The sequence below is a fragment of the Eurosta solidaginis genome, chromosome 3 (assembly GCF_040869045.1).
Source record: "Eurosta solidaginis isolate ZX-2024a chromosome 3, ASM4086904v1, whole genome shotgun sequence".
In the NCBI taxonomy this organism is placed as follows: domain Eukaryota; kingdom Metazoa; phylum Arthropoda; class Insecta; order Diptera; family Tephritidae; genus Eurosta; species Eurosta solidaginis.
Window position 1 is genome coordinate 23762079 of NC_090321.1, and position 24809 is coordinate 23786887.

Sequence of the window (24809 nt, forward strand, 5' to 3'; positions counted from 1 at the left end):
CCTGTTGCCCCAGTGGATACCGCCCTAATATCAGGGCCTTACTCACTGGCAACAATCGCATTATCTTAGGCGATTTCAATGCCCATCATGATCTATGGCACTCAAACTTGCGGGCGGACAGTAGGGGTGAGATGTTGGCGGATCAAATAGAAGAAACGACGTTCTGCACAATAAACGGAGACGCCCCCACACGTATGGTAGGAAGCTGTCACAGCTCGCCAGATATCTCAATCGTGAGCGCAGAACTCGTAAACTGCGTCAACTGGCAGCCGATGGTAACATTGGCATCCGACCACCTGCCCATACTTATTTCGCTTGAGCGTACCGCCGACTTCATCGTCACTGAAAAACGCACTTTCATACACTTCAAAAAAGGAAAGTGGGAAGAATATAAATCCTTTACAGACAGCCGCTTTGCTGCCCTCCCTATCCCGACTGATGTCCGCCAAGGGGAGCGTGCCTTCCGTAAGGTCATTAAATCCGCCTCGGCACATTTCATTCCCGCCGGGAGAGTTCCCGAAATCCGGCCCCACTTCCCGGCGGAGGCCGCAAACTTAGCGAGAGAGCGTGACCTTATAAGACAGCTTGATCCAGGCGACCCCCAAATAAGGGATATAAACCAACGCATCAGATTGCTTGTGGATGAACACAAGCGGGCGAAATGGGAGGAGCACCTAAGAGGTTGTAACCTCTCTACCGGTGTGTGTAAACTTTGGTCCACCGTAAAGTTCTTATCGAATCCGACTAAGCACAAAGACAAAGTTTCCATCGCTTTTGGCGACAAAGTGCTGTCGGACACGAAAAAATGCGCGAGCGCTTTCTTCCGACAATATATAATGCATCCTACGGTCGACAAAGATAGGCGGAGAGCCAATAGACACGCACATAAACACAAATTCAGCGCGTTACCAATCACCATCACCGCTAAAGAGGTTGAGGACGCCATTTTGTCGTGCTAAACCATCCAAAGCAGTGGGCCCAGACGGCATAGCCATGCCGATGCTTAAAAGCCTAGGGAAAGAGGGTTTCAAATATTTAGCGCATGTCTTCAATCTGTCTCTTTCCACTTTTGTCATACCTGAGAAATGGAAAATGGCCAAGGTGGTCCCGCTACTAAAGCCTGGGAAACCAGCTAACATAGGTGAGTCGTATCGTCCGATATCTCTCCTATCGCCAGTGGCAAAGACGCTTGAAGCCATTTTGCTCCCTTATTTCCAAGCAAATTTGCAGCTATCCCCTCATCAGCATGGCTTCAGAAAACTCCATAGCACTACCACCGCGCTAAATGCCATTATCACCCAGATAAATTGCGGTTTAAATCAATACCCCCACCATAGAACAGTACTCGTAGCGCTAGATCTATCAAAAGCTTTTGATACGGTCAACCATGGCTCGTTACTGCAGGACCTGGAATGGTCTACCCTTCCCCCATGTATTAAAAGGTGGACCGCAAATTATCTGGGTGGTCGGCAGGCATCGGTGCAATTTAGAAACGAAACATCAAAACCAAGGAAAATTAAACAAGGGGTGCCACAGGGTGGTGTCCTATCCCCACTTTTGTTTAATTTCTACATATCTAAGCTACGTTCAGCACCGGAAGGAGTCACAATCGTTTCCTACGCCGATGACTGCACAATAATGGCCACAGGCCCAGGCCCAAAGATCGACGCACTATGCAATAAAATAAACGGCTACCTCCTTGATCCCTCCAGTTTTTTCGCCTCGCGAAACCTGGCATTATCACCGACTAAATCTTCCGCGACCTTATTTACAACATGGACGCCCCAAATGTCGACCATTTTGAACATCCACGTCGATGGCACTACGCTACCGACTGTCTTATACCCCAAAATCTTGGGTGTGACGTTTGATCAGGATCTACATTTTGGTGAGCACGCAGCCGCAATTGTTCCGAGAATTCAGAGCCGTAACAAAATCCTCAAATCCCTCGCTGGCAGTACTTGGGGAAAAGATAAAGAAACGCTCATGACTACATACAAAGCAATTAGCCAGCCGATTACGTGCTATGCGTCACCCATATGGTCGCCAAGTCTAAAAATCACCCACTGGAAGAAACTACAGGCCTGCCAAAATACTGCTCTCAGAATCGCCACGGGCTGTCTTCTTATGTCCCCAGAACACCATCTGCATAATGAAGCGAGAATACTCCCCATCAGGGAGAGAAATGAGATGCTGACCAAACAGTTCCTGTTGAATACCCAGAAAACTGGGCATCCCAACAGACATCTGATTGATGAACCAGCACCGCCAAGGGGTTTAAGGAGTCATCTCCGTAAGCATTTTGAGGAAATACGGCACCTGAGAACCCAGCCGTATAAAGTGAAAAAACCCAAGCAGGTCCTTGGTGAACTCCATAAACAGGCGTCGGACCTTTATGCCGGGAATTGCCCGGTGAATCCAGTGCTTAACGAAAATTATCCAAAACTTGCGGAAAAGGAAAGCATACTCCCCAGGGAAACGCGTGTCACTCTTGCTCAACTTCGTTCTGGATACTGTAACGGGTTAAACTCTTACCTATCCAGAATCAACCCCGACATACAAAATGTATGCCCCGCTTGCAATGTGTCCCCACATGACACCAACCATCTTTTCAATTGTAATGTGGAACCAACGCCTCTAACACCCCTTTCCTTATGGTCCACCCCTGTTGAAACGGCAAGTTTCCTTGGACTCCCGTTAGAGGATATTGATGACAATTTGTGATCGGTCGCGGCTATTAGGTGGGACGAGCATTGCTACAACAACAACAGACAATCATGGCGGAACGATACAAGGTGGCAGCATGGTGACATACCTACAAACAAAAAAAAATTCCATGTACTTGTAAATTCGATGGACAAATGTCACAATCGTACTGCACCGGAAGTTGATGTATCAAATTAAATAAAAAAAGGTTATAATCAGCTGTTCCACCTTGCTGCGGCCACCTTGTATCGTTCCGCCATGGAGACAATGACACTTACTTTGACAAATGACATTTTTAAGCACTGAAAACACCAAAAACTAAGAAGCGGAAGGCTGCCAACAGAGTTGCATTGTGCTTTTGACTTCATTAGGCATTCGATTAGCTACTAATTAAATAATAATAGATTCGAATTTTGTAGGGAAGATTGAGCTCAATAAGCGTCAATGTAGAAAACTGCCTTTATTATTCAATAAGCCGTCTGTGTGAAAACAGTATAAAAATAAATTTAGAAAAAATAAATAAATACTTGAATATAAGCAAAATTTTCTTTCAATTACTGCAATTAAGGTGTCCTAGATGCTATATATTCCAAAATTATAACATTTTATGTCGGTTTAAAAATTTAACTTCAACTTCCCTAAGATTTCCGTAATATGACCGTTAGTGATGTTTGTGTGTGTGTGCAAATTTTGAGCGATCGCTGTTAGGAGCGCTACTTGGTAAAGTTTACAATTGCCGTCTTTCAGTGAGTTTTACAGCTCCGGCTCACGCTCAATTCTCACGGGAATGCTCTGGATCATTGAGAGACTTGAGAAGCAGATGTCGTGAAATTTTCGCACACGTGAAATGTGATAGGCAGATGTCGCCGCTGTTTTTCATTTAACTCAAAGGGCGAAAGGCTAAGCAGCGACATCTATTTTTGAAAAAGTAGGTATATTAAAGGCCGCGTTGCCAACCTAAAAAGAAGTAATTAACAAATTATCTGGCTCACAAATTGAACCAGACTTCTATCTGGATTTATCTGGCTCAAATCGTTGTTTCATTTACATGCAAAATTATTTATCTGGTTCAGGATTTTGCCACCGGATGATAGCTAAAGTACAAGTGTGTTAGTTTAACCTAAAAATCGTGAAAATTTCATAAAAATGAAGAAAACGCAAAAAATTACAAACATATTCCACAAAAAATAAGTCCTTTAGTCATAACGTATCCAAACCAATGAATAAAATCTACAAAAAGATATTAAATTCACCAACTCAAATATTTTTAGGTTATGTATATAGCGAGAAACCAAAAACCAATTGGTTGGCTATGGTATGGTTATGGCTTTAGCGTTATGGTATGGCACCATTAATCGATAACATTGTTTTCCATAAGGTAGGTTCGATCAGCTATTTTATCTGGTTATGGTTTTAAGGTTATAAGTCACCATTAATTGGCCCTTTATGTCTAACAGGCACTCGGTTAAGTTAGCATAACAGGATATATAGATGCGTTTAGGGCAATAAGCTTATAAATATATAAAAGAACTTCAGACTTAGCGATTGAAACTCACTTCGCCTTGCCAATGTACATAAAAAAAATTCGCAAAAATAAGTTCACTTGCAAGGGTGAAAGCACTTAAAGCCAAAACGTATGTCGAATTCTTTTTCTTATAATTTGCTTGCAACAAAAGTGGGACGATATGTACTTTTTGATGTCAGATGGCGCTAGTAATGCTCGATTCGCCGTTCTCCATAAAAATGCGTGCAATATACACATCATGCAAAAGAATATGTTGAACGCAGTTATATGTAAAAACAAAGAGGATAGATATAATAAGAGACGTCACTCGTTACTTTGCATAATGTTATTTGTTAGGGTACTCGCAGGATTTTTTTTGGGCGAGATGTGCATAAATGTCTATACCTTTTCGTGTGATATTTGTGTTTATTTTTCCGACTGTATTTAATTAATTAATTCTCTTTCCAAAAATCACATTTGCATAAGGTGCCTACACGACATGGATAAATGCGAGACGATTGAAAATGTCCCTCATGGAAAACAATAGGCATGCATTTTTTTAATTTCCAGCGAGTTACTCGCCACTCGTAGCCTTGTGGCTCTTATTATATTTATCCTCTTTGGTAAAACATCATTGGGCTCGGCCTTGCTGCAGAAGCGAACATCGCCACAATCCCTAATCTACAGTAAATCACATATATCCCATCCCTAGGCATTGGATTATTAGCTGTCAAATTTTCATATTGCTCTTTTGTGCTTCCACTTAAAGACTATGGGGCATAGTCATAGTCAGAATAAAATAGGTTTTAAATTTAGTTGCAGCTTTTTTGACAGATAGCTCATACAAAATTATGTCAAAAAGCTGCAACTAAATTTTAAATCTTTTATTTTGACTATGACTATGCGCCTATGAAAAAAAAATCTGTCTATGAAAATCAGCATCTCTCAAATTTGTTCATAACTATCTATCGAAGGAAAAATTTCTATGAAAAAATGAGTTATTTAATTACCGATTAGGAGTTAAGTACGAAAAGGAAGAAACAGTTGAAAGTAATTTTGGCTTGTCCATTCATATACAAAATTTCGCGAAGCACTGTTGCAAACATTAGCTGTGTTTTTTTCACATCTATATACGTTTACGCTTAAGCCTTATATGGACTGCTAAGCGACGAACTTTAAATACACCTTAAGGGCGAATTAATGGTGACTTATAACCATAAAGCCATAACCAGATAAAACAGCTGATCGAACCTACCTTATGGAAATCAATGTAATCGATTAATGGTGCCATACCATAACGCTAACGCCATAGCCAATCAATTGGTTTTTGGTTTCTCACCATATTCATAACCTAAAAATATTTGAGTTGGTGAATTTAATAACTTTTTGTAGATTTTCTTCATTGTTTTGGATACGTTATGACTAAGAGACTAATTTTTTGTGGAATATGTTTGTAATTTTTTGCGTTTTCTTTATTTTTATGAAATTTTCACGATTTTTAGGTTAAGGCACCATTAATCGATCACATTGAGATGGTTATGGATATGGGTGTGGTTACGGCTATGGCGTTAGGGTTAAGGAAGTTTAATTTAGCTTTTAGAAATTGCTACGCATAAAATTAGTACTACTAAATTTCAATACGCATTATACTCAGATGTAACTGAAATATGTGTCTATGTTGCACTCTCTGCACTAATTATATGTATTCTATGCGCGTCCGCTATTTATCACAACTGATTCAGCTATATGTTATACACAGAAATACAACAGAGGGTTGTGTCTCCGCTTTTCGATACACCCTGTGCTGTAGCTAGTTGTTTAACCACTGCCGCTAGATGTGTCTCCTAAGCATTATCTAAGCGACGATGGGGTTTTTTCACCTGCAAACGAAACGTATACGCGTGTAAAAAAAACACGGCTATTATCGTTATACATGAAAAAAAGTTGCTTACATATTTTAGCTCTTCTTCATTTATTAAAATGCAGTTTTTAATTGTGAAATATGTTAGCATAGTACTAACGAGAGGGAAAAATAATGACACTTGCAAAATATGACAGCACTCATACCTCACCTTCCAATGAATAGTGATCTAGGAACCGATAAAAATTAAACATGAAAAGGCAACAACAAATTGATCCATATCACACATATCACATTGTTGTTGCATTTTCATGTTAAATTTTTATCGGTGTCTGGATCACATTGTTGTTGCATTTGCATTTTAAATCTTTATCTGTGTCGGGATCACTGTTCATTGGAACGCGAGAATAGCCAAATTCTTCTTTTTATCCTTTGCGTGCGACAAAAGTTAAAAGTTGGCTATTTTTATTTGTCAGATGGCGCTTGTGATGCGCTATTTGCCGCTCTTCATGCAATCTACTCATATGTCAGTGCACGATGCTGCTTAAAAAATTGTATGTGTCGGGCCTAGAAGTGATGTCGTAGCACGACGTATCTAGAAAACAAGGGAACGAACTTAAAACAAAGAAGAAAATCATTAACCCATCAACGATATGCTTGGCATAAAAGCTTTGGTCGCGTTGCTCCACTTTGACAGCGCCATAACGGAATTTTCTTTTCCGAAAAAAATGTTACCCTCATGCTGCACTCCTAAAATCTAACTTTCGAACTAGGTCACCTGAGCTATGCAAAATGGCTCTATTTGAAGGCAGTGCAAACTATTTTGTAAGAGGAACAAACAATCTTGGCGGCCACCGTGGTGTGATGGTTGCGTGCTCCGCCTAGCACACCGTATGCCCTGGGTTCACACCCGGGCAAAGCAACATCAAAATTTTAGAAATAACGTTTTTCAATTAGAAGACAATTTTTCTAAGCGGGGTTGCCCCTCGGAAGTGTTTGGCAAGCGCTCCGGGTGTATTTCTGCTATGAAAAGCTGTCAGTGAAAACTCATCTGCCTTGCAGATGCCGTTCGGAGTCGGCATAAAACATGCCAATTTGTAGGGAAAATCAAGAGTAGCACGACGCAAATTGGAGGAGAAGCTCGGCCTTAGATCACTTCGGAGGTTATCGCGCTGAGCTGAGAGGAACCAACAAGGCGACATTATTTTCAGAAAGAAAAACGACAATAAAATCCATTGTCGCTTTGAAGCGAAGCACTGTTAAGACAACAACGAAATATGCGGTCGACTGCTAAAACATGCTTAAAAGGGCTGGGAGAGGTATAGAAAAACGTGATTTGAAGCGTATAGCAAAAAATAGTTTCAAATTTGAATGAGGTGTTTGTGAGTTTTCGTTTTACGTATACAAATACATACGAGAACATCTTCTGCCCAGAAATAGTGTAGCTTGCGTAGCTGGACTCACCCATGGCAATTTCTTCAATGCGCGTCCATGTGCCGCCTATATTTTTATATGTCAAAATATTTTATTTCCGATTTCGGATTTGAATACGGACGTCAAAAAATGCCTTAAGATACCTCTGCCAACATTTATCGACACTTGGCCCCTCCTATATAACATGGTCTAAGGCCAACCCCCTAAGACCACATTTACGCATTCCCTAATCTAATAAAAATTCACAATAGCTAATATATCAGCTCATGTATGAATGTTATATCTCTACGAACTAGATTATTAACTGTCACATTTCCAGATTTCTCTTTTATTTCATACTTCTGTTCAGGGAAGACACCTGAGATATGTTTCTAGAATTAAGAAAAATAAATAGCTATCTCTGAAATTATTTCAGAACTAACGATTATCGAAAGGAAACATTTGTATGGGAAATCAAGTGGTGTGATTACTGATTAAGAACGAAAATTATGATAATCTCGGTTTATGTAAACCAGGTTTTTTGTTCGATTAACTTTAAAATATTTTTAACCCCATAAAATTAAAACAGAGTAATAAATGGAGGTTTTGAATTAAGGAAAAAAAGTTTGAAAAATTGCTTAAACCGATAAAATATTTAAAATGTAGCCTCAACTATCTAACCGTGTACCTATGTAAATATGTATATCGTGAAAATTCATTCAGGGATTCTACCTGGTCTCGTAATAATCCGGTTTTACGCAAACTTATTCAAAATATTCACAAATTCAAAGAAGGGTGTTGAAAAAAATTATTTGCGAATCGAACAAGCAAAGAGCATGTATTATTATAAGCAAACAACTTAAACACTTACCCCCAGACAAATTTTATTTGCCCATGAAAACACTTTTGAATTTATACAATCAATTTACAATTCTATATATTTGTTATATATATTCATATTACTCGTACAATAGGTATCTTCAAATTTATGTTTGTATAAGTATGAATTAAATTAAAGATTTTTGTTGATTAATAACTACAATGCAATTACTATTGATATATATATATATATTTGTATGGGTTTATAATTATACTTATTCAATACTAAATATATGCAAGTGTTGTGTTATGTACCATGCTAAAATATTTCTTCCTCAATCTACCTTTTAGTTAAACAGGGGAAAATTTGAGAAACAAAATGTCTCTTAAAATTTTGAGTTCCATTGTTCGTATAAATATATTTAGTATTAATATACATAACATACAGGTGATGTGCGCAAATAAATCGGTAAGAAATTGTTCCTTAAATGTTTGCAATGAATGTTATAGCCTTATATTTTAAAAAATCTGTTGATTTAGAAATTTTGTTTCTGATTGGTTTTATAAAAGTTCCTATCGCAAAATCAAATGTAAATGAAAATAAACAAAAGCTGCATCTATTACATAGAAAGCTTTTATTTACAATGTAAAGTGTTTTTGATTTTTTAATTGTACGACACATAAAAAAGCAATACTTTATAAGAGTGTATAATTATGATCATGGTAAAATTATTGTACAATGACTATGATGCTTTTTAATTTGATAATGTGTTATGTGAATCAAAGCGTATGTTTTAAAAAATAAAAAAATAGAACCCAAGTAAGGTTTTAGAGAGGCTAACGGAAAAATACGTGAAACATTAGCTTATAGTTTTCGAATGAAGTTAGCCAAGGTTTTTCATTCAAAGTACCAAATTGTTATTCTCTTATTTCCGAATCTCCTTCATCTGTATTTTTCTGCCTTTGTCCTTTGTGTATTGAATGGTAAAAAAGTAAATTTTGTATCTAATGTTTCTTTTTCGTGTCTTTTTTTTTTCTTACTACATATGGTCTTTAATGTTTCTGTTTTGCTTTTTTCTTTCTTTTGTTTTTATTTTTCAACTTTCAGTTATTCCATGCAAAATTTGAGGTAGTTTATACTTCACCTTCAACTGTCGATTTTAATTGAAAATATTTATGTATGTACTTTGAATGCCTATCCTATTATGTTTTTTTTTTTTTTTGTAATTTCCCAGATTTTGAACAGTGTTTAATATTAAATTTAATTTTAATGCTCTGTCGTACTTACTTTTTCCATAATTTTGGTTATATTTCGCTCATGTTTTGAGCTATGTATATACTTTCTGTTTCATAAGTTTTATGACGAATATCTAAAATTTTGAAGGCAAATTTGTGTGTTTGAATGTTTTGAAGTTTTGATCATCTTACCATAGTATAGAATTAATATAAAAAACCTAGATTATTAAAATGCAAAATTTTAAGGTGTTTTTGTGTCTATAACTTTTCGAATTTTTTTATTAAAAAATATAAAAGGTTTTTAAAATGACATTTACATACAAATTTCCTTTAGCTTTAGAGCTTTATAAACATATTTTATTTTTTATGAATAAGGCGATTAGAATATGCATTGAAACAAAAACTTTCGATGCATTTAAAGGGTAAAAATTAGGTAATTTTATTTACACTGCGCTCGGCATTTAGAAGTTTGTTAGTGAAAGTTAATTGCTCGTATGATTTTTAAATGTATTTGACTGATAAAACTGCGCTTACCAAATTTAATTTAAGGAACTCAGAAACTATGAAAAAATATGATACACGAAAACGCCGAGTTTATATTTTGAAAGTTACTTCCTTTACTAATAAAAAAATAATCTAAATTAAACTATTGCGATGAACTAAGAAGATACTTGAAGTTGTGAGGATTGCAAGTCATAATGACTTGATAGGTATACCTCCGGCGAGATTTGCACCAATTTTCAACGGCATCTGTAAGTCAGACGCATATTTGAGGAGAATACAGAGAGAGTTGGCTAAAAAAAGTGCCGCACAGTGTGAAAATTGATTTTTTACAAGACGAAAGCGAATAAGTAAAAATAGAACAAAAGGTACCAAATCTTAAAGATTTTGAGATTGATTTTTCAGGAGAAAATCGTGTAACAAAAAAGATCCCTTGATCTCTAAAATGATTCTCAATAGTTGTGTGTTTCTTAACCTCTACGTGTTATTTCATGATCTTTTCAAAACTCCTAAACACTTAATATTATTTTTAGATAAATATAACATATTAGTTTATATAGTTTATCGAACATGTGCATACATTGTTTTATAATTATTGTTTTGTGTTAACCCAATGATTTATTTCTTGTGTTGTAAAAAAATTAAAATAATGTAGAAATCCTTTTGAAAGCAAATTGTCGTTTAGTGGTTCAAGTTACAAGTACGCAACAGAGTTGGGGATAGTGCAGAAATGCACCATCCTTCACTAACAATTGAGTGGTAATGCAAAAAATATCAGCCTCACTCAGCTATAGTGGTAGTGAAGTAGAAAAATTTTTCACTAATGGGGTTTTGACATTGCTCAATTTTATAGTAAACTAGCTTTACCAGGCGCACGTTGTAACGCCCGAGATCGAATGGATGTTGCGTTATTGTTTCTGTTTTGTTTGTTGATAATTAATTTTTTGTTCTGTAAATTGAATTGAATTTTGTACGCATATTTGGTGAAATTTTCTGTTAAAACATTTTATTCTTGTATCTTATTGTATCTTATTTTATATTATTGTATTGCTTTTACCGCTGATGATTGTTGCTTTGATTACATTCCGAAGAAGCATGACTGGTGAGCCAATTTCCAAAGTTGATATATGCGCAGGCATTCCTTTTGGTTCTAAGGAGTATAGAAATTCATTTGGATAATTCACAATTTTATCTTCATCTGTAACTGTGTCGATCGATTTATATTTCGTCACTTCACCAGGAAATTGATTTTGAAAGCGATCATTGATCTTGTTAACATGATCATTTTTGGGAGCTAAGATAGTTCTTTCGCATAGCCAAAAAACAAAAACATTTAAATTTAAAATTCTTACTTCTGAAATATGAAAAACTTTCGTCTTGATCGAAGGAACCTCGAGCCAAAATTTGGTGATGATCGAAGTATAGCAAACACGTTTTCATAGGAAACACACACACAGAATTTGATTTTTATAGAAAATGTAGATAGACTAAAAAATTTTTTTTAACAGCGGCAGATTACTAAACGTCGAAAAGGCATAACAGCTAAACTCAACAATGCAGTCAAACTTTAGGTGTTACAATAACTTAAGTTTGTACGGCAGCCATAGTTTTTCCCCATTCCACATTTTAATGGAGGTTTTAGGACTTAACGTCACATAGCTTCTTACCAATTTTAATTATCCTACCATTACGACATCCAGATATATGCAGTATAATATATTCCATTTGTATGGGAGGTGCCACGCCCCCTTTTTCCCAATTCCATATTTTCTTGGTGGTGTTAGGGATTGATCTCATATAACTCCTTACTGAATTTCAATGTTCTGGCATGTATACCTTCAAAGTTATGCAGTACCAAAGATTCCATTTGAATGGGAGGTTCCACGCCCCCTTTTTCCCAATTCCGCATTTTCTTGGTGGTGTTAGGGATTAATCTCATATAACTCCTTACTGAATTTCAATGTTGTGGCATGTATACCTTCAAAGTTATGCAGTACCAAAGATTCCATTTGAATGGGAGGTTCCACGCCCCCTTTTTCGCAATTGCGCCTTTTCTTGGTGGTGTTAGGGATTGACCTCATATCACTCCTTACTGAATTTCAATGTTCTGGCATGTATACCTTCAAATTTATGCATTACTAAAGATTCCATTTGTATGGGAGGTGCCACGCTCCTTTCTGCAAATTCCGCATTTTCTTGGTGGTGTTAGGGATTGGCCTCATATCCTTCAAAGGTATGCAGTACCAAAGATTCCATTTGTATGGGAGGTGCCACGCCCCTTTTATATATCGAAATTATTTTTAGCCTAAAACCTTCCCGTTGATCGAAGGAACCCATAACCAAAATTTGGTGATGATTGATGTGTGTGAAATACGTTTCCATAGCCAACACACACACACACACAGAATTTGATTTATATATATATATGGCTAAACCGATTTGGGATTTCAAAATCAACTAACCATCATCTCTCCTTCCTGTATATTTCCTAAAAATTTCATGGCAATCTGTATAGCCGTTTTCGAGTTATGGAGTGACAATCAAAATGTACACTTCTTTTTATATATATAGATTTCAGTTGCATGAGAAAATATTATTTAAAGAAATTTAGGCATTCACAAGCCGTATGCAATCATCAAATCTTAAAATTTTACATGAATACGACACTCTTGTGAATTGAACTGTTGGCTCGCCCGTTTACATTAGGAGTATTCTCTCTGTCTAGAAACCATTAAAAACCCAGTTTTCTATTTTACTGTTAAAAGTTTTCTACACGGAGCAAAAAAATCTATTTGTGAACAATTTTCTATGGTTTCTACATTTTTCATAGTCGATGTATTATTGAATAGAATATTTAAAAATGTGACAAGAATGTTGAAATTGATATTTTTATTAAAGAGATAACAATTTTCTTAGAGCGGCAGTTTTGTAAACTTTTTGAGTGCATAAAATATACATTTTTATTTAACTTTTGGCGCCAAATGAAAATTTAGTGTACTACCTCCAACTATGGTACGCAGCATGAAAAATAAAAATAAGATAATTTGAAAATTTTTTTTCGTTATTGTTGTAACAAATGTTGTTATGCAATTTTTTGTTTCAAGGTCGAATAATATAATAAAATAACAATATTTAGGTTTAAGTTCACAAAGAATATTTTCAGTGGTCATTTTATGTAGAAACAACTGACTCAATGTAGTATTTTAACATGTTCTGTTTTAATAAATTGTTATTTGATAGTTTTATATGAAAAGTTAACATAATGGAAACGACAAGCCATGAGTGAATACTGAGAATAAAAAAAGAATAGTTTCAGTTATCGTTTAATATAATGTTGGCAACAGATAAATTAAAAAGTAAATGTAAGTGTAATGTTACTAATTAGTATTTTTGTGTAGTTGATGCTAATATCATATTAATGTTTTATTTCACATCAAATGTTTTGTATATTTACATTTGAATATTTAAGTAACCCTCTTTATAAGCAAGCTCACAACTTTTTAATAAAAAAATCTTTACACACACCTACTAAGGAATAAAGTTGAATTACTTGTTAATATTGTGATTGCAACATCAATATGTGAATAATATTATCAATAGTATTTTTTTATTTTTTAAACAATTTTTTTACGACACCATAGTACGCATAGACACGTATGTCGAATTTTTTATCGATTTCTTAAAAAAAACGGATACTACAAGACAACATTTATGATTATTTTTATAATTGCTGGTATGCTTTTGAATTGTATATTTGGACCTCTACCACACAAAAGCGAAACATTTGTTTATGACTTTCATATGAAAAAGTTTCGTTTTAGTGTGGACCGTCACAGTTGTAGTACATTCATTTTTATGTTTTGCTCAAATCAATTGACTTGAGTTGTGATTACCCTTGCCGTTATTCTTAATTTCTATTTTTGTTACATTTTCACCCCCATAATTCTTTTAAACTAAAGTAATCAGTCATTTTACTTATTTTGGCAGTGATAATATCTTTTTTTTTTTCAAGTATTTATAACCTAGGTTTTTTTCTCTTTTCCCTTAAAAACTCTCTAATTGCTGATCTTTACTATTTTATATTTTCATTTACAAATAGGCATTTATCGCATAATTTTCATAAACTTAATTACAAGTTTAATAAAATTTTCGAGTAAAGTGTTATTTCTTTTTAAAACTTTTCTTTATAAGTAGAACTAAAATACAAACTAAATAAAATGGCATAGATGGCAAAAAAACTAATCCATATTAAATAGATTAAAACGAATAATTATATTGAGGAAAAATTTTATAAAAATAAAGAAAATGGAGTAATGAAAATAAGGTGAATAAAATTTAGGAGCGAAATATGCCTCAACACAAACAAAAACTATAAAAGTGTTAAAAATCAGTAATGGCGATATTCTCTCTGTCTAGAAACCATAGAAAACGTAGAAAGTTTTTCATTTTACTGTCGAGAATTTTCTACATGCAACAAAAAAAAAATAAAAAATTATTTGTGAACAATTTTCTACGATGCCTACATTTTCTATACTAAAATGTGATAAGAATGTTGAAACTCAATTTTTAATAAAAACTAGGTAAAAACACAATTTACTGTGAGTGGCTGTTTCCTAAACATTAAGAATGCATGGAACGCATATGTTATATTCAACTTTTCGCGCTTAATAAATGCCTAGGACATCGCAATATTAAATTCGCCAGTTGAAAGCATGTAAAAGGGATAGATGGCGAACTGTTAGTGGTTCAGAATGCAGTAGAAGTGAACTAGTTTTGAACTAGAAATTCTCTTACGTGGTAGTTTCTGTGATTTTGTATTTTATTTCGGTATATTATTTTTCGTGGTTATGAGAAATTTTTTTACTGAATTAAGCAACCATGCCTATCATTTACTTGATAAACATTTTATTGAATTCAAATGGTATTTCAGCACCTCAGTAATCTCTGTTGCTAATATATGTGAATTGTAACACAAAGTTAAAACAAACCGCGAGTTACATATATGTACATGTCTGTACTTGTGTTATGTTTACTTTGAACAGAATCATACTTATAATTATAATTAGTTATATATGTCTACCTAAGATTTTCATGTTTAAACAAAATGTAAAAAAGTATTTTTTTAAAAATATATCATATAATTGATATTCAGACAACTCATACAAAATATATAAAATTTGAATTTTTACAAGAAATCCTGAAGGATAATTAAAATTATTAGAACCTATACTTATTTAAATTAATAAGTTGTTTGGCGCAGTCGGACTCGAACGTTTGTTTTACATTCATATACTGAATCAGCATATAAAAGTACCTGAAGGAGCTGAAGCATACATATATGCATGTAAAAAATCGGCAGAACGAATTTGATAAAAATCGGAGGAATTTAAACATGGAAGATTTAGAAGCATTAGCCCAAAGGATCGCGGAGTTAGAAGGTACAATTAATCAGCAAGCAGTAATTGTACAACAACAGCAACATTTGCTACAGCAGCAGCAAAACCAACATCAAATTTTACAGCAACAACATATGCAAGTGACTGATGGCTTCAACATGCAACCAAAAGATTTAATAGAACAGTTTAGACGGTTAAAACCATTGGATGAAAATCACAATCCAATTGCTTTCATCAAATCTGTAGATGCCACTTTTAATTTATCAAAACATAACTTACAAATACAAGAATATGGACTTCAAATTATAACAAATGAAAAGATAATCGGAAATATAGCGAAACTCATTGGAGAACTAGATGGCTTAAGTTGGGAAGAAATTAAAAGAAATATTATGAAGCAATTTCAACCTAAGAAAACTTATGCAGACATTTTTAATTATTGCAGGTCTGTATTGGTAAACGATTTAGAAGAGCTATTTAAAATCTTTGAAAAAGCCAAATTTGAAATTAATGAATTATATGTATTTGAAACAAAGCCTAGTTTGTATAGGCCTGAAAATGTAGATAGAGATTTAGTTCACATTTTGTTAGAGAAAATTGATGGTTTAGTACGAATTCATATTGATCAAAGTGATTCACTGAATAGTATTATTGTTAAATATAGTAGATTAAAATTATTAAATGATAAAAGAGCAATTGACTTTAAACATAGGAAAAGCCATACAAAATCATATCAAAATAACAGTTTACAAAACAAAAACAATAAAATAGTAGAGTCTTATAAAAATTTGGAATGTGAACAAATGACAAATTTATTGCCTAATTCGAAGCCATCTTCTCAAAATATTTATCCATATAAAAACTTTCATTATAATCCGTCACAACATACTAAGAAAAATTATACTAAACAATTTAGCAATGGTAATCATTCAAACCAAACACGTTTTTCACATATGGATGTAGATAATAATCAAAACCATCAGAGGATGGAAATAGATAACTTACAAGAATGTATTAGTGGTGAAGAAGTAAATTTTTTAACACAGCCTCAAAATTTAAACTACCCATAGTTATTATTTCAATAGGTAAAAAAAAATTAGGTGCCTTATTGACACAGGTTCAGATACCAGTATTATAAAACCCAATATTTTACTTGGAAATTATATAACTGAATTAATACATCCACCGTTAAAGTTTAAAACTTTGAATGGTTTTATTGAAGTTGTTGAAAAAATTGTTACTCCAATTCCAAGCGAATTTAATTCAACTGGTACTCTTTCATGGAAAGTAATAAATTTCTGTAATGAAAATTATGATGCTATTATAGGTCAAAATTTTCTCCGAGCATTTAGAGCTAAAGTTGACATGAAAGATAAAAGTCTTAACATTTTTGGTAATAAACTTTTTTTCATTCAAAATTTGTTTCCTTTTACATATGACAATATATGTAACCTTGATGGTATTAACATTAATAATGACAACATTTTTGATCGGATTAATTTAAGTAATTTAAATGCTGAAGAAACTTCCCTTCTTAAAAATTTGCTACGTGAGTTTGTTGATATTTTTTATAAAGAAGGCGATGTACTAACTGCAACAAAAAATATTTTTCATGAAATTATGACGAGCGTAGATGCACCATTATACTCCAAAATGTATCGATATCCTCAAATACATGAGGAAGAAATTAATAGACAAATAACGGAAATGTTGCAACAAAATATTATTCAACCAAGCAATTCTCCATATAATAGTCCTCTTTGGATTGTTCCAAAAAAATTAGATAATTCTGGAAAGAAAAAATGGAGAATTGTCATTGACTATAGGCTGCTTAACAAATACACAATCGATGATAAATATCTGATTCCTAATCTGAATAGCATATTAGATAAGTTGGGTAGAGCTCAGTATTTTACTACTTTAGATTTGGCTAAAGGATTTCATCAAATTGAAGTGAAAGAAGAAGATAGGAAAAAAACAGCGTTTTCAACTCCTAGTGGGCATTACGAATTTATTAGAATGCCGTTTGGACTGAAAAATGCCCCTTCAACCTTTCAAAGATTAATGAACTCCGTTTTCCGCGAATATATTAATAAAATATGCGTAATATATATGGACGACATTCTAATTTTTAGTACATCATTAAAGGAACATATACAAAATTTAAAAACAATTTTCACTACTTTACGAAAAGCTAACTTAAAAATTCAAGTTGATAAATGTGATTTTTTAAGAAAAGAAACTCAATTTCTTGGACATATACTTACTCCTAAAGGTGTAAAGCCGAATCCAGAAAAAATAAAAATTATTCAAAATCTAAAACTTCCAAAAACTTCTAAGCAAATTAAATCTTTTCTCGGAGTAACTGGGTATTATAGGAAGTTTATACGGGATTATGCGAAAATAGCCGGACCAATGTTATACTATTTAAAAAAAGGTAGAAAAGTTAATCAAAACGATCCAAATTTTATTGCTTCATTTCATAAAATGAAAGATATAATAACCAATGCTCCCATATTAAGGTTTCCAAATTTTAGCAAAAGATTTAAAATTGTAACAGATGCTAGTAATTTTGCTATTGGCGCTGCCCTTATCCAAGATGGACATCCAATAGCATATGCTTCAAGAACGCTTAATAATCATGAGATAAATTATGCTACAATAGAAAAGGAATTGCTTGCCATAGTTTGGGCTGTAAAATATTTTCGTCCATACATTTATGGTCGTGAATTTGATTTACTCTCTGATCATCAACCACTAAAGTGCATCCAAACAAAATTTACTGGCAAAGATTTAAATCCTAGATTACAAAGGTGGTTAGTGGAGTTAGGAGAATATGATGCTAAAATTGAATATATAAAAGGTAGTGAAAATAAGCTTGCAGACTTTTTAAGTCGTGTGAATAGCAATACTAATGAAATAAATATAGGCTCAATTCATGAATTTGATCAAGTAAGTGTCAATGATTCTTTGGAGGTTCAAACAATACACTCTCAGGAGGAAGAATTTAATGATAATTTTAAAATTTTAGATACTGTTGTAAATCGATTCAAAACACAAATTATTTTACAAGGGAATAAGCAAACAGAAGTTGAGAATGTTTTTGGAAATAAGAGAATTTTTGTTGATAAAAATGATATTAAGAAGAGGCACATTATAGACATTGTTAGAAGAAATATTTCAAAAGGCAAGGTAGGCATTTATTCGGAACTTCCTGATAATGAATTTAATAAAATGCAAAATCAATTGAAAGAATATTTTACCACTGATGCACTAAAATTTTTTAAATGCTCGTATTTTGCTAAAGACGTAGAAAGTGAGGATCAACTCAATAAACAAATTTCGCTATTTCACAAATTTGAAACTGGTCATGTTGGTATAATACCAACATATGAAGGAATAAAACATAGAATTTATAATTCACGATTGAAAATTTATATACATAGAATAATTAATAATTGCGCAATTTGTACCTCAGGAAAATATGATCGCAATCCAATTAAAAATAAATTTAAATTTACTGAAACACCTTCTAATATCAATGAAATTGTACATGTTGATACATATGTTAATTCAAAGCATTCTTTTATAATTTTTATAGACAAGTTTTCCAAACATGCGGTTGCATTTTATTTATCTGATAGAAACAGCCAAACAATCGTAGATAAATTAAGAGAATATTTATCGATAAAGGGACAAGTAAAGAAATTTGTTTTTGACAATGAGTTCAATTCCTCAAATGTTAAAAAAAATTTAAAATCAATAAATATAGAATTTCATTTTTCAAAACCCCATAGTCATAGATGAAGAAAGACTCAATAACACTATAACTGAGAAAATAAGAGTCTTAAATTTGGAACAAAGACTACCAATAACAGCACAAATGAGTAAAGCAATTCAAATGTATAATAATACTTTTCATAGTACCATAAAATGTACTCCATTTGAGGTACAAAATCACAGAGTGAATTATGGTTTGATAAGAAATTGCAGTCAAAAGGCAAAAGATAGGTATATTAAACACAGAAACCAAAATAGGGAGGATTATATAGAAAATCGAGAAGAGGGTTTTGTTAAAAATTATAAAAGCCTCAGACATAAAGAAGAACCAAAATTTATAAAGAAAAGGCTACATAACGTTCACACCATTAACATAAAAAGACCATTGAAATATTGTGAAAATTAATTACATGTTATTTTGTACTGTTATTTTGAAATTTTTATCGAAAGTAACTAATCGATTATCACATAACATGAAATAAAATATGATCGCGAAATTCTTTCAATTTGTTTTAATATTGTTTCTCATATACCTATATTTAACTTTAATTTATATAAAATGTTATTAAATTGTTAAAACCCTATAATTTTTGAATTCAGGAGTATTCAAAATACTATGAGTGGAGGAGTTACATATATGTACATGTCTATACTTGTGTTATGTTTACTTTGAACAGAATCATACTTATAATTATAATTAGTTGTATATGTCTACCTAAGATTTTCATGTTTAAACAAAAATGTAAAAAAGTATTTTTTTTTTAAATATATCATATAATTGATATTCAGACAACTCATACAAAATATATAAAATTTGAATTTTTACAAGAAATCCTGAAGGATAATTAAAATTATTAGAACCTATAACTTATTTAAATTAATAAGTTGTTTCGCGCGGTGCCCTCTAATTAAGCATTTCGAAAGCTATCAAACTCAATTTCTAATGCAACGTTCGCGGAAATCTCCACATTCACTTTTGGTATGATTATTGAAAACCAAATTTCCACGATATATATAAAATATGTTACTACAAAAACTATAGGCATGGGTCAATAGGCTATAGGTCAATATAATTTTTCGCAACTTTCAGAATTAAATTTATTGGCTCTTGTATGTTGACGATATAACTATTTACGTAATATTTTAAGCAAACATTTTGTAACTTGAAACCAAATCTTCAACTTTTCCCGACCTAAAACAATTAAAATTTTAAAATTTATTCTTTTTAAATACAAAAAAATTTCAATGCACATGCAATTTTGTATATGTATTGTGTGATTTGCACTTCCATATAAAAATTATTGAGCACCACTGATAATATCATTGTTTGCGCTGCAAGAGTTAAAATATTTGAAAAATAAAAAATTTTATGCCAGGCCAACATGAGTTCGTCGGTTATGCCAGGAGAAATGTCTATATTATGAACTGAATGTTGGATATTTCAGTATAAATTTATATTTTCTGGAGAGATTAACCTTTACATATATCAAATCGCGCACTCACTCAATCTCTAGAAAAAAGTGACTTTTGCGTTATGTCGGAAAGCCACAGAGTTATATTTATCGATTCGATATATGCACGGTTAAAATTTGAGCCTAAACCTAAACCTTTTTTGTCATAAAGCGCCAAATACACGACACGAACATTTCCGCGAACATTCCCGTTATGTCATGTTTCTGCGACCTTTTCTGTCGTGTATGGTGGTGTTTGCCAGTTCGCGCAAATGTCAAAAATATTTTAATTTTTGGCGAACATTTGCGCGTACTGTTCGTGCGTGTATGGCGAAATAGCTCATAATCGTAGAAATTTCTGAACGGAACAGACGTGCGCGGAAAAGTAAAATGGACAATAAAAAATTTCTGAGTGAATTTATTGAAATGTTTAAATTTTTTTTACGCTTAATTGCCACAGCGAGCAATATTGCTGCAGCACAATTGTTGTCCGTATTAATCGCTGTCTGAAAGAGAACTAATGTTCGGCCAAAAGTTCGTATGGTGTATGGCCAAAGCTGCGAACAAGATTGCGGAATGTTCGCGGAAATGTTCGTGTCGTGTATTTGGCGCTTAAGTTACGGTGTGCCTGAAGCAAGTGTAATTGAAGGGTGTAAGCACAACCGATTTTCTCGTCGATTCTTATTTTATGGACCAAATTAAGTCAGAATCCAAAATTCAAGCTTTTTCTATCGAGCCGTTTTTGAGAAAATTCGATTTAAATTTTGAAAATAGCAAAAAATCAGTACTAACTTTTCTGATCGATATATTCACAAAAATCGTATCGAAAATTTTAAATATCTGGATCTTTGCGCCACCTAGCGGCAATTTTTTTCGCAGGCCGTTTTCTATTCATGTATGTATAATGTGTTCCAAATAGGAGCCAAATAGGACCACAAATACGATTTTTGTGAATATCTCGATCCAAGCGCCACCTAGCGGCAATTTTTTTTGCATAGGTCAATTTCTATTCTTGTATGTATTATGTGTTCCAAATATGAGCCAAATTGGACCACAAAGTTAGTACTGATTGTTGTTTTATTTCTAAATCCAATATTGTCTCGCAGATATTGACCTAAAAGTACTTAAGGACAGTTTTCGTATGGATATCGCAACTTAAGGCCTTTGTCATCATCTTTGGGTAACGCTGATACTTTATTATTTGGAGATCCGCCAAATAAAGTGCCAGTTAGCATTAACTGGAGAGAGTGAAAACAGCGCCTAGTGACCATTTTTCCGAACTGTGGTATTCTTAAAGATTTATCGACCGAAATATCGAAGTTTTTTTCATACCGTGGGTGTTACGTAGCCGGAGTTGCGCTCGATATATGGATCTGTAAAATTTATTTTACTTGCCGATTTCGTTCATGTTTCCAATATGTATGCTCCCTGATTTTGTTTAAAAATTTTTTTCGATATATGGAATTCTGGTAAAGTTCGAGTTATATGTAGAGGTACATATAGCAGTAAACGTAGAAGATTTAGAGGCAAAAGAGGTAGATTTAGAGTTAGAAGTAAAAGTCGGACTCGCTGTGGTATAGAATAAAGGTACTGGCTTGCTATACCGAAGGCCCCAGTATCATGTGACGGGACGACTAACACCAAAAATACTTAAGAATATTTTTAAAGCAAAATAAGTTCCACGAATGTCTATACAGTTAAACTCATCTGCCCGAGTAGATGCCGTCCCACACACCACATATAGAAATAGAAGATCGACCTTAATTATTATTATAATTATTACTAATAGAGATATAGCTAGATGAAGTGCTAGATGTAGAAACACATAGAGGTGTTGATAACTTAAGCACCTGGCGAGTGGTCATAGTTAAAATAAAATAGGTTCTAAGGCTAAAGGCAATTATGTCAAAAAGCTCTCTTTATTAGTGATTACATTGCCTATTAGGTACTGTTTTCACCAGCCTCAGTTAACTGGTACTTTATCTGACAGATCTACGCACGATTTCTATCAAATAATAACAATAATAACGAAATAAAGGCAAAACGTCAAAATAGCGCTAACGAAAAAGACGCAGGGGTTTAAGGGTCAATTAAACTTCCTTAACCCAAACGCCATAGTCGTAACTATACCGATATCCATATCCATCTCCAATGTGATCGATTAATGGTGCCGTAACCTTAAACATCTGACATTTTCATAAAAATGAGGAAAACGCAAAAAATTACAAACATATTCCACAAACAATAAGTCTCTTAGTCAAACCGTATCCAAAACAATAAATAAAATATAAAAAAAGTTAATAAATTCACCAACTCAACTCATATTTAGGTTACGGATATGGCGAAAAACCAAAAACCAATTGGTTGGCTATGATGCGGGGTGGGCGTGAGCTTAGCACCTGCTAAGCGAACATTTATGTATACGATAAGCGAGAGCACAACGGCCACTTCGTCAAAATCAACGACAGCTCTTTTAGTTTGATTTCGATGGTCCAACGGTAAGGAAGTGTCGCACGCGCGCTTAAAACAGAGTACCAAATAATGCGTGTGACACGTGCTCACCGTTCAAGGATTGAAATCAAACTAAATAAATAACTGATTTTGCCTTCGTGCTCGCTACGCGTTATACATTCTCAATTTGGTAACTGTGTAAATGTAGTGGTGCCCACCGCTGGCTATGATATATATGGTCATGGCTTTAGCGTTATGGTATGGCACCATTAATCGATTACATTGATTTCCATAATGTTGGTTTGATCAGCTGTTTATCTGGTTATGGATAAGTCACCATTAATTGGCCCTTTAGGGACATGCTCCTAATTAAGTAAGTAAAAAAAGGTAGTAACAGCTCTTCGACCTTTTTCTATGGACCACAAATAAAGCTGCAGACATTGGTGCTTTATCGGTAACCGTATCGGAACCTTATAACAGCTGATTCGACCAACCTTATGGGAATCAATGCAATCGATTATTAGTGCCGCTAAGGTCGTAACCGTATCGTAGCCGACTACAGCGATACGACATACGGCACCAATGACTCCCGCTTAACACATAGAAGATTGCGCATTCACGAGTTCAAAATTGCTTCGTTCTGCGCATCTACGTCACACTTGACTGCTTGAGCGAATGAAAGAGAAAAAAAACAAAAGCTAAAGGAAAATGACGTAAAAATTGCCCATAAAAAACTGCTGATCTTTTGTTTACATGCGCAATGCGCAATCTTGTGTGTGTGATTTGTGGGTATGGACTTATCTGTCAGTAGCTAAGTTCCAATAAACACTGATCCAGATCCCGATAATAATTGAATATGCAAATGCAACAACAGCATTGTGATCCTGATATTTATCTGAAACAGCTTCGGATCCACAAGGTGGCTAGGTATGTTGGTTGATTTCGTTTTATGTGGTAGATTTTTGACAGCTAACATTTTTACTTTAAGTCTGAAAGCAAGTTAATAAATTTGTAGCCATGCTAGAAAAACTAACATTTTTAATATCCAACTAGGTCTGTCCCAAAATAAATGCGGAGCAGCTGTCAAAAACAAAGAGAACTAATTTGGAGTGTCTCGGGACAACATCTCATGAAACTTTCCAGGAAACAATTTTAAAAAGCTGACTCGTGACTCATTTAAACGACATTACGAAAAAAAATATCTTGCATAACTTGTTTTCTTTATATGTACCCACGTTTATGTATTATTTAATAAATATTACTTTGTCTCCGAATTTGTGTTTGTATTTTTCTTTTGAAACCGAAACCGGAACGAAACCGAAATAAAACGACACAGGTTAATAAAACCGAAACAGGAACGTTATTTTAATAAATTTTATACCTTGCTTTATTATTTGATCAAATGAGTTAAGTACAGCCAACTTTGATAGAACTGAGATTTGATCGTGACCTAGAGCTGGATAGTTCACTGGAACACCTTTATTACCTCTTATGTACTGAGTCCGCAATTTACTTAAATTAACTGGCGCATATTATTCCAGGAGGACAAAGAAAAAAAGTTGCTCTTAAATGAGTGTATTTCTTGTAGATATAAAGGAACTACAACTTATCGACCGGGAAATTGAGTCATTCGAAGGTAACTTTATGAATATGTCATTACTCAAATCAATGCGTTATAATCCTTACAAATT

General features: G+C 33.6%; 1 long non-coding RNA gene across 1 annotated transcript in view; it reads left to right on the forward strand.

The window, feature by feature from the left end:
• The window catches only part of LOC137243469 (uncharacterized), a 54943-nt gene extending 30551 nt beyond the window's left edge, over positions 1-24392 (forward strand). The window contains exon 2 of the long non-coding RNA XR_010950535.1: positions 24172-24392. This is a non-coding gene — a long non-coding RNA (uncharacterized lncRNA). The remainder of the gene's footprint in view (positions 1-24171) is intronic.
• Positions 24393-24809: the final 417 nt, after the last annotated feature.